The sequence below is a fragment of the Parus major genome, chromosome 3 (genome assembly GCF_001522545.3).
Source record: "Parus major isolate Abel chromosome 3, Parus_major1.1, whole genome shotgun sequence".
Taxonomy (NCBI): domain Eukaryota; kingdom Metazoa; phylum Chordata; class Aves; order Passeriformes; family Paridae; genus Parus; species Parus major.
The window spans coordinates 68756533-68770390 of NC_031770.1; the positions used below are offsets into that span (position 1 = coordinate 68756533).

Consider the following 13858-nt stretch of genomic DNA (forward strand, 5'->3'; position numbering starts at 1 on the left):
AAGCCACCAGGATTGGCAACTCACATCAGTAAAGGCTGTTGCACTGTGCTACCAGGTAGAAATCTGGATTGAAATAACTGTATTTTCTACCTGTTTTCTGAGCTGTCAAAAAATATTCCCATCTGCTTAAAAGATAGGAAAGTATATAGGGACAATCGTTGCTCACAACCATATGCATAACTAATATATGACCATTCAACAAACCACAAAGGAGGCAGAGAAGCAAAAAAAATACAGTTTATCATTTGAACCCACTGCCGATGAAATTAATGGGAATTTGACTGATGTGGGAGATGAATTAGGCCATGATGATGGAAACTTAACACATTTTTCCATGCCAAAATGCAATGAGAAACTTTAAAAGACCCATAAAGGAACTTCCATCATCTGTCCTGGAGACCATATGTAGATGGGATAGATGCTGGCCAGGCTGCAGACAGCTCAGATACCACCGATGGGTACAACATATGGACTGTACTCAAGCAGAGCAGAAAAAGAAATATGATGAGCTCCTCCCTTTATTAGTGTTATCATTTATACTGGACTCGAAGAATGTTGTGGCTCTACTGAACGCCACAAGACTGATAATCCTGCAGATAACATCAAGAGCATCATGTACTGCCCTGAGGCCAGACCAGCTGGGTTGAAGTCCCCTTTGAAAATGGTCCTGCAAGGGGAGGGATGGTCCCTGGAGACAAGGAAGACTGAGGGCAGAGGAACACATGAGACCGGCCAGAACTGGTGTGAGCAGTGCCACGTGCATGCAGTGCTGCTGTCCTCCCTTGGCTTAGGCTGATGGCACCAGCAGAAGGGGTGAGCTGGGTGCCCAGAACAGCCAGGGCAGCAACACCAGGGCTTATACCACTTTCCCAAACTCAGGGACATGCTCTCAGCGATAAATGTTGATCCACTGCACCGTGTTTTATTCGGTTAATACTCCTCCAGCTACATTTTCCTTGCAAGAAAATCCCCTGAGATCAGCTACCGTGTCCTAATTACATGAGTCTCTCTCAATATTTTGATAAGACTGCAAACAGGCAAGCTGACAGAGAGGACACAAACATTTCCAATGCGCCGTATCCCTAATTTGATACAAACAACTGAATGAGTCTCCCAAGGAGGCTGGGACGTGTTATTTCAACACTCAGACCCAGTCAGACAACAGCAGCAAATGCTTGAGCTTTTAAAATGGAGAAAATTCCCCCTCCCTGTGCCCATTTCAGCCTCTTCCCAAGCCATGTTTACCTTGTGGAGCCTGTCCACTAACTCAGACACCAGCTGCAAGTGCTTCCACTGCAGTACAGAGTCTTTTTTGTCTGGAAGCAACATGTGGTATCAATTTATCATCCTCGACAACGCAACAAGGAATCCACTCGCTTTAAAAATAAAATGAGAGTTGTGTAACTTAACTCTTAAAAGTCCCTGCTTTTTTTTTTTTTTTTGCTTTTTTTTTTCTTTTTAAAAAAATAAAAGGCCTAAAGATTAGCAAGATGAGGTGCAGCTGGTGGCTGACAAGTCCAAGTTACACACTGGTCTGTTTTTCTTTCAGTATTTTGTACTGAGTAGCAAATTTGCTATTTCAGATACAGGCTCCTAAAAGTTAGGGCTAAAAACCAAAAGCAGTAGTTTAACAAGTGGGATATTAAGACATGGTGGGAGAAAAACAAACACTATCTGCAGACCCATAAATGCTGCTAATGCTTACTTGGGAGAATTACACTTTATTTTATCCTGTATTAACATATACAATGTTTTTACTTCACCATATGAAGTTGTCTGGTGGCCACACAGTAGAGAAAGGCATCAGATCTAATCCCACTGAAAAGAAGTCATGAAAATAACTCCAGCTTATCAGTCTCCAGCTGAAGAGAGGGAGTCCAGCTTCTCTATGGCTCTGCTTGCTCACTTGAATTTTAATTTTCAAGTTACATCATCTTGCTCAAAATGTTGTCATACAAATCTCATTTGGTATGAACGCTCCTAGAGGCAGCTTCCACCAAAAGAATATTTTCTTTAAGAAAACTGTACTTTTTTTGCATTCAATGGCTGATGAAACCGGAGTCTGTTAACAATTCAACACATTTTGCCCACCTGTCGACACCAGCGTCTGTGACTTCTCATCAAGTAACTCAAAACCTGCTTCAACTACCAGTTTTCATAGAATCAAAGAATCACAGAATCACAGAATATGTTGAACTGGAAGGGACACATCAGAATCATCAAGTCCAATTCCCAGCACAGGAAACCCCAAGAGTCACACCATGTGCCTGAGACCATTGTCCACACTTGAACTCGGACAAGTGAGGCTGTGACCACTTACCTGGAGAGCCCAACCACCCTCTGGGTGAAAAACCTTTTCCTGATATTCAGCCTATCCCCCCCCTGGCACAGCTTCCTGCCCTTCTCTTGGGTCCTGTCACTGGTCAACACAAAGAAGAGATCAGTACCCTCTCCTCCTCACAGGAGAAAGTTGCAGACTGCAATGAGGTCTCCCCTCAGTCTCTTTTTATTTTTATTATTATCTCAAGTGACCTCAGCGCTCCTCATATGGCTTCTCCTCAAGGCCCTTCCCCATCCTTGTGGCCCTTCTTCGGACACTCTCTAATAACTCAATGTCTGTGGTACCCAAAACTGCACACAGGACTAAAGTGGATGCTGCATCAGTGCAGAGCAGAGTGGGACAATCACATTTTACATTTCGCATGTCTTACGTTTTGTTTGTTTTAATGTCCTCAAGGAGATTCAGTTGCAACTAAACAAGACAACAGATGCAGTGGCTAAAGCTGCCAGTTGTGTGCATGTACACATAGGAGTCCCTGGTGAAAGGGATTTGCAAGCCTAGGGAAGCTGATCTTTGGGAAGTACCCAGCTACTGGTTCCATACAGTCCCTTGTTGCCTAGCTCCATAAGGCTGCAGTACTACTCTTCTCAAAGAACTTTGAAATCCCAAAGAGGTCTCAGAATTTCTTCCTCTTTCCCATGAGTTTTTGCAAACCAGAAAAATGTATATAATTTAATAAAGTAGTAAGTCTGCTCTGCAGATATAGAAAAAGCAAGAACTAAAACATAGAGTTCTCCCACAATTATCTATCCAGCCATGTTGTCCTGATATACCTCTTTTTCCATATCAAACCAAATATTATGTCTTCCAGATTGTTACATTTTCCCTAAATTATGGAAGCTGCAGGGACAAAAAAAAAAGCATTAAGACAATTACACACAGAAAAAGAAATCTTTTCTGACACCCAGTGTAGTTTTGATGCCTGATGTTTGGTATCATCTGCCCAAGGCAGCTCCCAAAAATCCCACCAGCTGTTCAGCAGAAGCAGGCAGCCAGAGCACACCAGAGTCCTGCAGGGTACACCCCTTCATACCCAGATGGCAAAGGCACTATCCTCACACTCCTGAATATGTGGGGTGACAAAGGCTCAGCCCTCCTTCAGGAAAAGGGGAAAAAAAAATATAAGTCCACAGATTTAAGAAAGTCAGCTCAGCATCTGAAAGGTGGCTCTGTGTTTTTTTCCCCTTCTCATCCTCTCTTCAAAGGAGTTTTCCAACCTTGGTGGTAGGGAAGAACACCAGAAGAAGCCTCCACTGTGATTAGCTCTGCCTGCACCTCTGCCCATTGTCCCCCACCCCAGGAGAGTAGAGCCTTGAGGGATTTAAACTCCTTGGGAGAACAGTAAGCCCAGAAAAGGTTCATCCCCTGAAATGTGCTGGCTTGGATCGGAGAGCAGAACACGGATCTGCCTCCGTCCTGCACACAGGGCACCACGCCGTGCCAAATTACAACAGGAGAAAGTGATTAGCACAGGGAAAACAAATCCTCCCTGACACGCACACCACGCTTCCCCAGCTGCGCTGGCCACGAGGGCAGGCAGCGAGCGACCTCGCTAAAGGGGGTTTATTCCCTCCTCTTTAAAAAGGAAAGCATCTCAAAGCATGGACCTATGGGAATTGAGTCATGACTTGAAAGTTTTTCCTAAAAAAAAAAAAAAAAAAAAAAAAAAAAATTAGTAAGGAAAGCTAAAAAAAAAAATCATTCTAGTTAAAACAACCACTGCCTCACTCTTTGCAAACAGTGATATTGCAAATTGCTACGCTGACGTAAATAAAACTTAGCTGAAAATACACACTGCCTGGAAATTGCCTCAGAGCACCATGCTTCCAGTTAGCAGAAAAATCTCCAGTTATTTTACAGTCAGATACGCTCTGACCACATGAGGACTCTAATAAATAACATTTGTTTTGCTGTGAGTACAGCATGCTGGTTGTCATTTACACTGGGTGTTGGGAGATGAGAAGCAGAGTGCAAGGAAAATGATGATACTTTAATGCAGCTGTGGAACAGGGAAGGTCAGGCTCTCCAGCAACCCCTCCCAGTGTCAGGAGCCAGGTACCTCAGCACCCTTGGCTATAGGAAGTCCCCTAAAAAGTAAAGTGTTATCCTCTGCATGCTATGGCAATGCTTTTACACATTATAATAGGATTTGGGAATCAGGAGGCAGGCACTGCCACTGAGAGGTTGCTAGGGCACCTTTGTCAAGTGGCACCTTTTCCAATCCCTTCCACCCGCTTCATTGTGGCTGCCCAATACCCAAAAACACAGGTGATTTAGGTAAAAGGACTTAACTTAATTAAGAGCAAGAATTTACTGCGAGGCATTGCTCTTGTAAGGTGAAATCTCAAGGCAACTCAACACAGGCTTGACTGGGACACGAACAGTCAGCAAGAAAATGGGAGATGTTGCCCCTTATTGAACTTAAACCCAAGGAACTGCATACAAAAAGGCTGCAATGGACACACAGGGCTGGGTCTTTGCAAAGCTAGAGCAAAATAGTTGTCATTTCTGTTCAGGAGTGGTATCAGCAGCAGATAACATCTTTCTTTTCTCCTATTGTTTCTCAATGGCAAGCCCCAGCATTTCAAGTGTTTCCACTGTAGGAACTTTGGAAATAAAACCATGCTTTATTTGTGGAGTTCCTTCAGCACAGCATCACTGCATTTCTCCTTCACGCCACAGAGCCCTCAGAGAAGTACAGGCACACACAACTAATCAACCTGAACACTCAGCACAGCCCCAATCCACCAGCTGCTGAAACTACAGGAAGAGTCCTCCCAAACCTCAGTGGTCACCCAGTTATACCTCAATGAAAACAATGCAATTTTACTGCAAGTCAGACTTTCACCATGAAAGCTTTGGGTTTGTATTGCTAGAAAGAAGATCTAGAGGGGAAAAAAAAAAAAAAAAAGCCTGTGTTTTTCATTTCTTAGATGCAAAGATTCCAGCACAACTCTCACGCACCATTGTGGAAGCCAGAGTGCTCAATTCTATTTTTACTCATTCTCAGCATATGGCTGTTACTATACATTGACTATTTAGAAACACGTATGGGCGTTCTTTCATGCCTTTATAAATAAATGTGAGTGATGCTACTGCTTATAATAATTCACTAAAAATAGTAGCTTCCCATGGAAGATCACAAAAGCCTCTCACTGCTGAATCACCTATTATAAATCTTTATTTTTTGAAATCTTTTGCGGTCATGGCTTAGTTTTTTTTTAACGCTTTCTAAGCCTATGAAATGCAATTAAACCAGCAACAGCTCCCACCACACAGTGGTGGAGAAGAGTAAAACCTATGTGTGTGGAGACAGCATCCCAGGGCTCCTGGAACCCAAGCTCAAGGCTGCCCTGCATGCGGCTCTGCGAAGTGCTAGCTCTGAAATGATAGATTGTTAAACACCCGGCCTGGATTAATTGGAAGTGTTGAGCTGCACACACTAAATTGTGAATCTGGTGACAGTTACAGGAAACATGTGACTGATGAGAGGAATAGATCTGATACACTGTCGCCTGGCTGAGTTTGATCAGGCCTGAGCAAGCCCTTCAAAAGCCAGCACAGGCACCTGAGACCTTCTCGCGAGAAAGCCCACAAGCAACCTCCAAACCAGCCCCCAGCATTCCTGCTCTGTCAACTAATCTGAAACAGGACCCCTCTCCTGTGCTATTTTAAGCACATAATTACTTTATTATTGAACCAGAAGATACTATCTGATTTTTTTTAAAAAAACAACAGCGTTTTAAAATATGACGTGCTTCAGTTGGCAGCTGAGGTGGCAAAGGGAATGGTCCTGCTCCACAGATCTGAGCTCTGGGGGAAGCGGGGAATGCACCTAAGCGTGGCTCTCAGTGGGTCTGACCCACTGACTTTTACAGGCAAAAAGCCCTTAGGAGCTTCACAAAGGGCAGCCGCTGTGGGAACACGCAACTGTGACTCCAGATATCCACTGAGTTACTGCAGCACTGGTGTGGACAGGGTGTGAATTAGGAGCTGAGGGATAAGTGAACAGAACAACTTGAAAAACAGGTATCTCCTCCTTCACGACTCTGGACTGGATAGCTACCAATAAATACCTGAGCACTCTTCAAAATGTAATGGCAGCTGTAAAATATTAATGCCTTTCGAAAGCAGAAGGTGATCGGTTTTCCTTTTGATCTATTCTGATGTGCATTCTGCTTTCATCCTGAGAATAACACACAGGTCCTCCCTAGCCTCTTGGTTACACAGATTCCTGTGTTTTCCCTCTGCACTGGGGAACGTATTTTAAACACTGGACTTAGGAGTATATTTGAAGAATCATACAGAATTGCTTTCTATATACACAAACACAGCTCGTGCTGTGCCAGATGACATAGGTGGATGAAAATATCCATTTCCACACCATTTGTACAAGAATAGTAGCAAGGAAGGTTTACTCCAGAAGTCCTTCTCCAGCCCATTCCTTGATCTGACTTCCACTAATACATTACATCAGGGCACCCAGTCCCAAAACCAGGTCTGCCCAGAAACTCACCACCAAGGCATGTGGCTTTAGTTTCCATGCTGTGATGCTCTGGATGGAATCTCCAAGTTGAGAGCATTTGACTCTTACTTCCCTCCCTATGGAAAAAGATTTTCTGCAGACTTAAAATCTGGGCAGCTCCAGGTGAGACCTGAAGCTAGTGACACCAGTCACCCTCGGGAGTCCTGGGGAGAAATGGGCACCTCCACCAAGCAGGCCCACCAGCCTGTCTTCCTGTTCTTGTCTGGGAGCACCTGACCCTCTCTGCTGGTGGGGGCAGATCTCATCCTCTGGCAGGGGGGTTTGGGGACGGTGACTCCCAGTGCCTTCCAGGACATGGCAGCTTCAGAGAGTTCCTCCGCACCCAAACCAAACTCTACGTCTCCACATTCATCTCAGCCTCGCCTAACTCCACTTATGAACTGTTTTAGTTTTCATTGAACCTCACCTCACTCAGATGACTTGCATGTTACTGGTTCTACTGGATTTTTAAAATTTATTTTCTGTTTACTGCAGGGGCAAAATATACCTGAGGAGCTGACAAAAGGGAATATGACACCTATTACAATGCCAATGAATCAGCCCTCTGCTAAAGCAAGCAGGACATTCCTGTTTCACACGTAACTGGCAGCAGCACCATCCCAGAAACCTCACAATCCAGGTAAATGCACAAGTATGAAAGTAATTTTTTTTTTTTTTAGCTGTTTACCTAATTTGAAAAAATAAGACCACTGTCATCAATACAGTCATAGTCCCAAGTGCTGAATGTTGAGCCTAAAGCTAGACTGTCAAAATGCTTCAGCACTTGATGCTTTGTTAATGCCCCACCCCAACACCAGAGCCTGAATAGCAGAATGATGAGTGGAGGAACCTTTTCATGTTCTGGATTTGAACGTGTACACATGAGTAATCCCTCCTGAGGCCAACGCTCAGGCCATGATGGGGTTCTTGTATTGCTCCATAAATGCCTTTTTCAGAGGCAGCTGTGGAGTCACAGGGCAATGGGTTTTAGAACCTTGACTTTGTCAACAGCAAGAGCCACCACCAGGTACTATGACAAGAATTATTTACCCTGTGGAGTGCAATCTGGTTGAGCCCCAAGTGTGGGAAGGACTGCACCTGTGGAAGACACTTGCATCTGAAAGTTTACAGCCTCAAGAGTCAGACAAAGAAGTACTAACTCAATAAAGATGCTACAGAAAATAAGATCAAGAGACTTGCTTTGCTTTCATTTGCTAGCACAAACCAGCCTTGCCTTCCCTGCCCTTCAGGACAGGCCTTGAGGCAACTTCACAGACACCATCCTATGTGCTGGAAAATTCTAAGTTTTGACTTGCTGAAATCAAAATCTGTGTGTTTTGGGGTTGCAGTAGCCATATGGACTCGGAAATGGCCCTACAATTCCTCCAGATACATTCTTTCCCAGATAACTTTCTGCTTCTTAGAGAAACTATCCCTAATCCCACATGGGTTGGGTGGAGACAGGCCACATTTGGTTTTTAGGGGGAAACTGTTGAGTTTTTTTAGTAGAACTACACTGCTTGATGTAAGCTCTTTTTCAACACCTACATATTCAAGACACAGGACAAATTTCAAAGGACAATGCCAAGAACGATGATGTCTTTGTACATCAACCTTTTCTTAGGACACTGTTCACAGCATTCATAGCTCAAGAATCCAAGGCCTCCTAAGTATGCCAGGTATCATTTTCATAACCAAAGTACACAAGAAACAAGCACCTTCAAGTTGCAGTTGAAGAGATGAGGGCAAAATGAGTGAGGAGTGGCAAATACTTATGGAGATATTTTTCCTCTTTCAGAAAGGGAAAGAACCCATTACACCAGGAACCCTGAGATGTACATACATTATGAAAGGTCTGCTAATAATTTTGCAATATAAGACAATATACAAAAATATAAAATGGGCTTATTAGCTTATTAGCTTTGTGCTTTTTATTTCCTTCTTCTTCACCCACCTCTGCACCCCCCTCCTCCTCCCCCCCATGACTGAAGTTCAGAGGTGATGGGATATCTAGAAAAAAAAAATAATTGAACCAGACTACTTTCTGGTTAAGGTTAGAAAAAGGGGAATGAAAAAATAATGAGATGGAAGAGTCCACACTCATCTCCAGCTTGATTTTTTTCAGAGCTAGTGAAAACTAATTCTGTTTACAAGGATTTCTTAGGTGACTGTTGCAATGTGAGACTCTTACCTGCAAAGGATTTCTTTGCATGTCTAAATGCATGTGAGCTACTTTGTGTGCTTGAACAGGAATGCCCTCAATGTCTAGGGTAGATGTGCACCACTCTTAGCCAGACTCTGAGACATACAGAAATTTCACATTTTGTTCACAGGTAAGTCTCAAAGCTTGCAAAAGTTAATGAAAACCTTATAGTAGTTTTGTAACAGGCTCTTTTTGAGGTGAAAATGCACCATATTAATTATTTTCAGCAGAAATGGGTTTTTGGTGCCATCCAATCACAGCTATGACACCAGCAGCCCTTCTCCAGGAGAGCGACAGCTGAGTCACTAATGCTAAAACAGGGATGAGAAAAGGAAAATGAAAAAGAAACTAGGCTACTTCCCCTGAGGAGCTAAATACAGTATTTAATGGCATCTTTTTATAAGGTTAACAAATCAAATGCTTCAGCTGTGAATTGTTGCCATCATCGTAACTACAACAGGATGACCCTGAATACCCTATCTCCATCTAGGTTTTTTTCCTCCTGTGACACATAAATAAGGAGGAAGAGGCTGGGAGCAGCCAGGCCTTTCACCATACTCTGGTCTTCGAGGAGACAGGTTGTGATAGCCACACAAGGATTCGGCAGGACAAACAGCTCTGCTGTCAACACAGGGGGAAGGCGGCAGGAGGGAGCAGCTGGGTACTTGTCTTTTCCTGCATCTGCAGCAGCTGCCATCTCCGTCAGCTGCTGCCCCCATGGCACTCTGACTGCACGAGCTGGAGCACTTGGGTTCCTCTTGTTTAACTTACACTGAAGAGTTGTGTCCCCTCCTGCCCCACTGCCCTTAAATGAGTGTGTCAAAAGCAATTAAAGTCAGGACGGCAGGAAATCTTAAAGCTCTGTGTACAGAGGAGCATCTTTTTTCCATCACTGCAGAAGTGCTGGACACTTTGGACTCCATGTTGCAAGCTGCATTTTAGTAAGTCACATTTTAGTGAATTATCGAAGGAATATACACATACTCTAGAAAATATCTGTTCAGCAGAAAAGTAAGGACTGAAGCAGATTCTCCAGGAAATCAACTGCAGTTACCTGACAAGGCCTTCTGTATTAGCAGACTCTATCTATAGTCATAAGCTATTAGAGCACAGCAGCATTAAATTTTTGCTTGTTTACCCAAGGTCATGTTTGTAAGCAATAGCCCTGGCTCAGGGCTGCAGCAGGGGAGCTGCTTTTGCACCTTCAGGCCTCAACAAATGGTTCCCACTGCAAGAGCCAACAATGTAATCACAAATGCAACATGATCAAGGGGTGGTTCGGAACACCGCCTCCTTATCTGATAGCCAAACACGGGAGTGCACAAGGCACCGGCACGCAGGGAACTGGGCCACCTGGGCAGATAATTTTTGGCAAGATCATGTGTGCTTGGACTAATCTTCCTCCTTGAGGGCAATGCCAGGGAGTGCACACTGGACACTGGTGGCACTGCATTTATATATTCTTTTTAGGGAGGCACTTTCTCTGAGCCCTAGAGTTTAGCCAAACGCAGCCACGCTTGCCAAACACACAAAATTTCCATTTAATTAATCCCATGCATGTCTTCAGCAGACTCCCTGCTGAGTTGGCTTAAAGCACCCCATCCACGCCTTATCACAAACTCTGACCATGTTTTTATGACTACTTTAGGCATAATTCGAGCATGATGCCAAATAGCAAATAAGTCGCTGTTCGTGCAAAATGTCTGGCTGACCTCTGTAGGACTCTTCACATGAGAAAAAATTTGCAGGATTAGGACCAAAGCCTGGAAGCAGGGTCATCCCTTCCCTCTGCCCACACCCCCCTCCCTTGGCTCCAACATCCAGTACATGCTGTCCTCTTCATTACTCCAACACAGTCCTTAAGGCCTTAGACCTGAATGAAGAAAATGAGCAAGCTCTGTGGTTCAGGGTATTTAAAAGTGGAAAAAAAGGGCAACTGTTAGGCAGAATCTGCTAGGAGGAGAAGGAATCGGCAGAGTGCCAAGAGACAAGAGTCCAAAGTCTTCAAATTTCAAAGGCTTTAAGGATAGATGACCTCAAGATACTTTCACAAGCTAGTCTGAACGAGTCACAGTTTGGTAGTCTGCTGGCTTTTTCCTCCTCTCTTTTTTTCCACCTAGATAACTTTTTTTTTTACTTGGTGAAAGACAAAATAATAACTTCAAATAACTTTACTCCCCCGTGGCACTTACATGTCAATTAGCTTTGGATTGCTGCTATATACTGGGACAGTGTACATGCTTGGGAAAGCGTTCCTGGGAATTGTAACGCCGTAAAACGCCTCAGTGCTTCAACCCTACCCCATCATTCTGGTGCACCAGCCAGTGAACACAGAGTGCTTTCTTCTGCTGTGCTCCTCTCCGTCCCCCATTCTCCCCACGGAATTAGGACATTGCTGGAACTCAGCACAATGCTATTTGCAGCCATGCATGTTTGAAATAAAAAATGAAGTCCAGGATTGTATCTCAGGCTGCCTGGGATTTAGCCCCCTTCTGCTGCCCAAAACCACAAAGACACTGTTTGCATGCTTAGATAACAACTGTAGCAAAATGAAGACTAAAGCTGTAAGCAATCCCTTTTAAATGCAGACAGGGCAGGGAGTGACTGCCAAGATGCACCGGCACTAACCAGATGAAGCCTTATGAACATTTGACTTGTTTTACTCCCAGGTTTCCACCCTGAGTCCCAGGTGCTTGGAAGTCATCTGGGGGCACAATTTGGTTTGTTATCAAAGAACTCCTGGATCCCCACATGTCAAAGGACAATGAGCTCCACTCTTCTGGTGAGGTATTTTAAACTTCAATGAGTATCTAGGGAAAAGCTGGGGGATGAATCCCGTGAGCCAAGTTTTTAAGGGAGCTACTGAGAAAAAGAAAAAAAACTGCCAGGGAAATGTCATGGTGTCGTGCCACAGTCCTGTTAGATGGATTTTTTGCTGCAGCAAGGTTTCCACCCCACAGGCCAAGCACTGCAATAACAGGCACTTAATAGGTGAAATCACATCAGTCCTCCAGACTTTCAGTGGTTGATAGAAATGGTCTCCTTCAGGAACAGGAAAAATTCCAAGCATCCTACAGGGCACGATCCATGTTTCTCCATGACTATCCCAACACATAAGGGTAAAATGAAAAGCCTGGAACAGACGTCAGCAGCTCCCAGAGGCCTCACAAGCACTGGAAAGGAGAGCTTTCCAGCACCAAGAAAAGGCTGGGAGTATCACCTTCCCCTGGGTACATAGCAACAGTTGCTAGTTTTGGCAGGCAGCGAGATGCAGTGCAAGACGTGAGGGTGACATCATTTGATTATCACCTCGCTTCCCTTGGATTCAATTGGATTCCAATAAGAAATTATTTTTAGAATCGCTACAGACAAAAGCCTTGAAAACTAATTTATTACAGATTTGGGTAGAGGAGGCTGGGGACTATATTAATAGCAGACAAAGCCTTAACAAGGCCCAAGTATTTGGAACCCAAAACCACAGCAGGAATAACGTGTACATATTAACAGCAAAGGTAATTAGCCTTCTGAAAAACACACTTGAAGGTGGGGTAGATTCTCCATTGCCTTAAGTTTTTGCATTTAAGGCTGGATATTCTTCCAAAAGGCGGAATGAAGCTGCAACTGAATTTGGGATTTGGTACTGAAAAGATCTGATGGGAGCTCTGATACTTTGAGTCAGAAGTCCTGCCCCTAAAACCTAAAAGCTTGTCTGTTGCCTGTGCTTGGGAAGTTAATTCTCAGTTTGCTGATAGAGGCATTTTCAGTTTCAAAAAAGTTATGGATTACTAGAGGGTATCATGACATATGACGTTAACTCTCCAGAGAAAGTAGTACAGGGGGGAAAAAAAAACCACAAAACCTCTCCAAAATGTTAAGCTTGCGGGCCGCTGCTTTTGCTCTGGACACAAGAAATGAATAACATCATGTCTCGTTACTCCATGACACTGAGAGCTTGAAAGTAATTGCTCTTGCCTCCAGTTTCAAGTTAGCCACCGTGTTTGTTTAGAAGAGGCTCACATGACAGGCTGGAGCTTCTGAAGGAGACCTTTCCCTGAAGTGGTAGCAGCTCTCTGGAAATAAATAACTACAGGATTCCCAGGCAGTTGTGGAATTGTCAGCAGCAGTCCACTGCTTGGTGGTGCAGAGCACTTCTTCATTATGTTTATGTAACTACAGGTATTAGTATTTACAGCAAGCGGCTTCTTTTTACATCCTTTACTTTGAATATTTGATATTCTATATGAATTTTAATGGATTGTTGTACTGTCTTCTGTTTTTTAGCTTGTCATTTAGTAGGCTTGTACAGTGACAGACTAATGAACTACTGAATGATGTGAGGTACTACATACCATGTAGTATGCCACAACAACTTGTTTTATAAAATAACAGTGCAGAGCTTTCTCTACTTTTATAGCAAGGACAGAGTCTCTGCTCTGCTTGCCCCAAATGACAGTGAGAAAAAGTCTTTTGAGCAAGAAAGAAGGAAAACCAAAAAGGAGAACAGAAGTGAAACTGCACTGTCAGGTTTTCATTCCGTTAGAGCCCTTGTGATCCAACCTAGGAAAGCTACCCAGTGAGAGGCCCTGGGCTATCACATCATCCCCACTGCAAAACTTCTGACTGACGTAAGCAATTGACTTGTCTGCTAATTTGATTTCTACAACTCACTGCATCGGGACGTGACTGATAAGAGCTGACTAGCAATTCCCACAGATAGGGATTTTGCAGAACCTTGCATGCCATACAGTGCGGCCAACCCCACCCATTTCTTTCTGCACATGCCACTGTC

General features: G+C 43.9%; 1 protein-coding gene across 1 annotated transcript in view; it reads right to left on the reverse strand.

The window, feature by feature from the left end:
* The window catches only part of FOXO3 (forkhead box O3), an 87599-nt gene that overhangs the window by 19759 nt on the left and 53982 nt on the right, over window positions 1-13858 (reverse strand). The window lies entirely within an intron of this gene.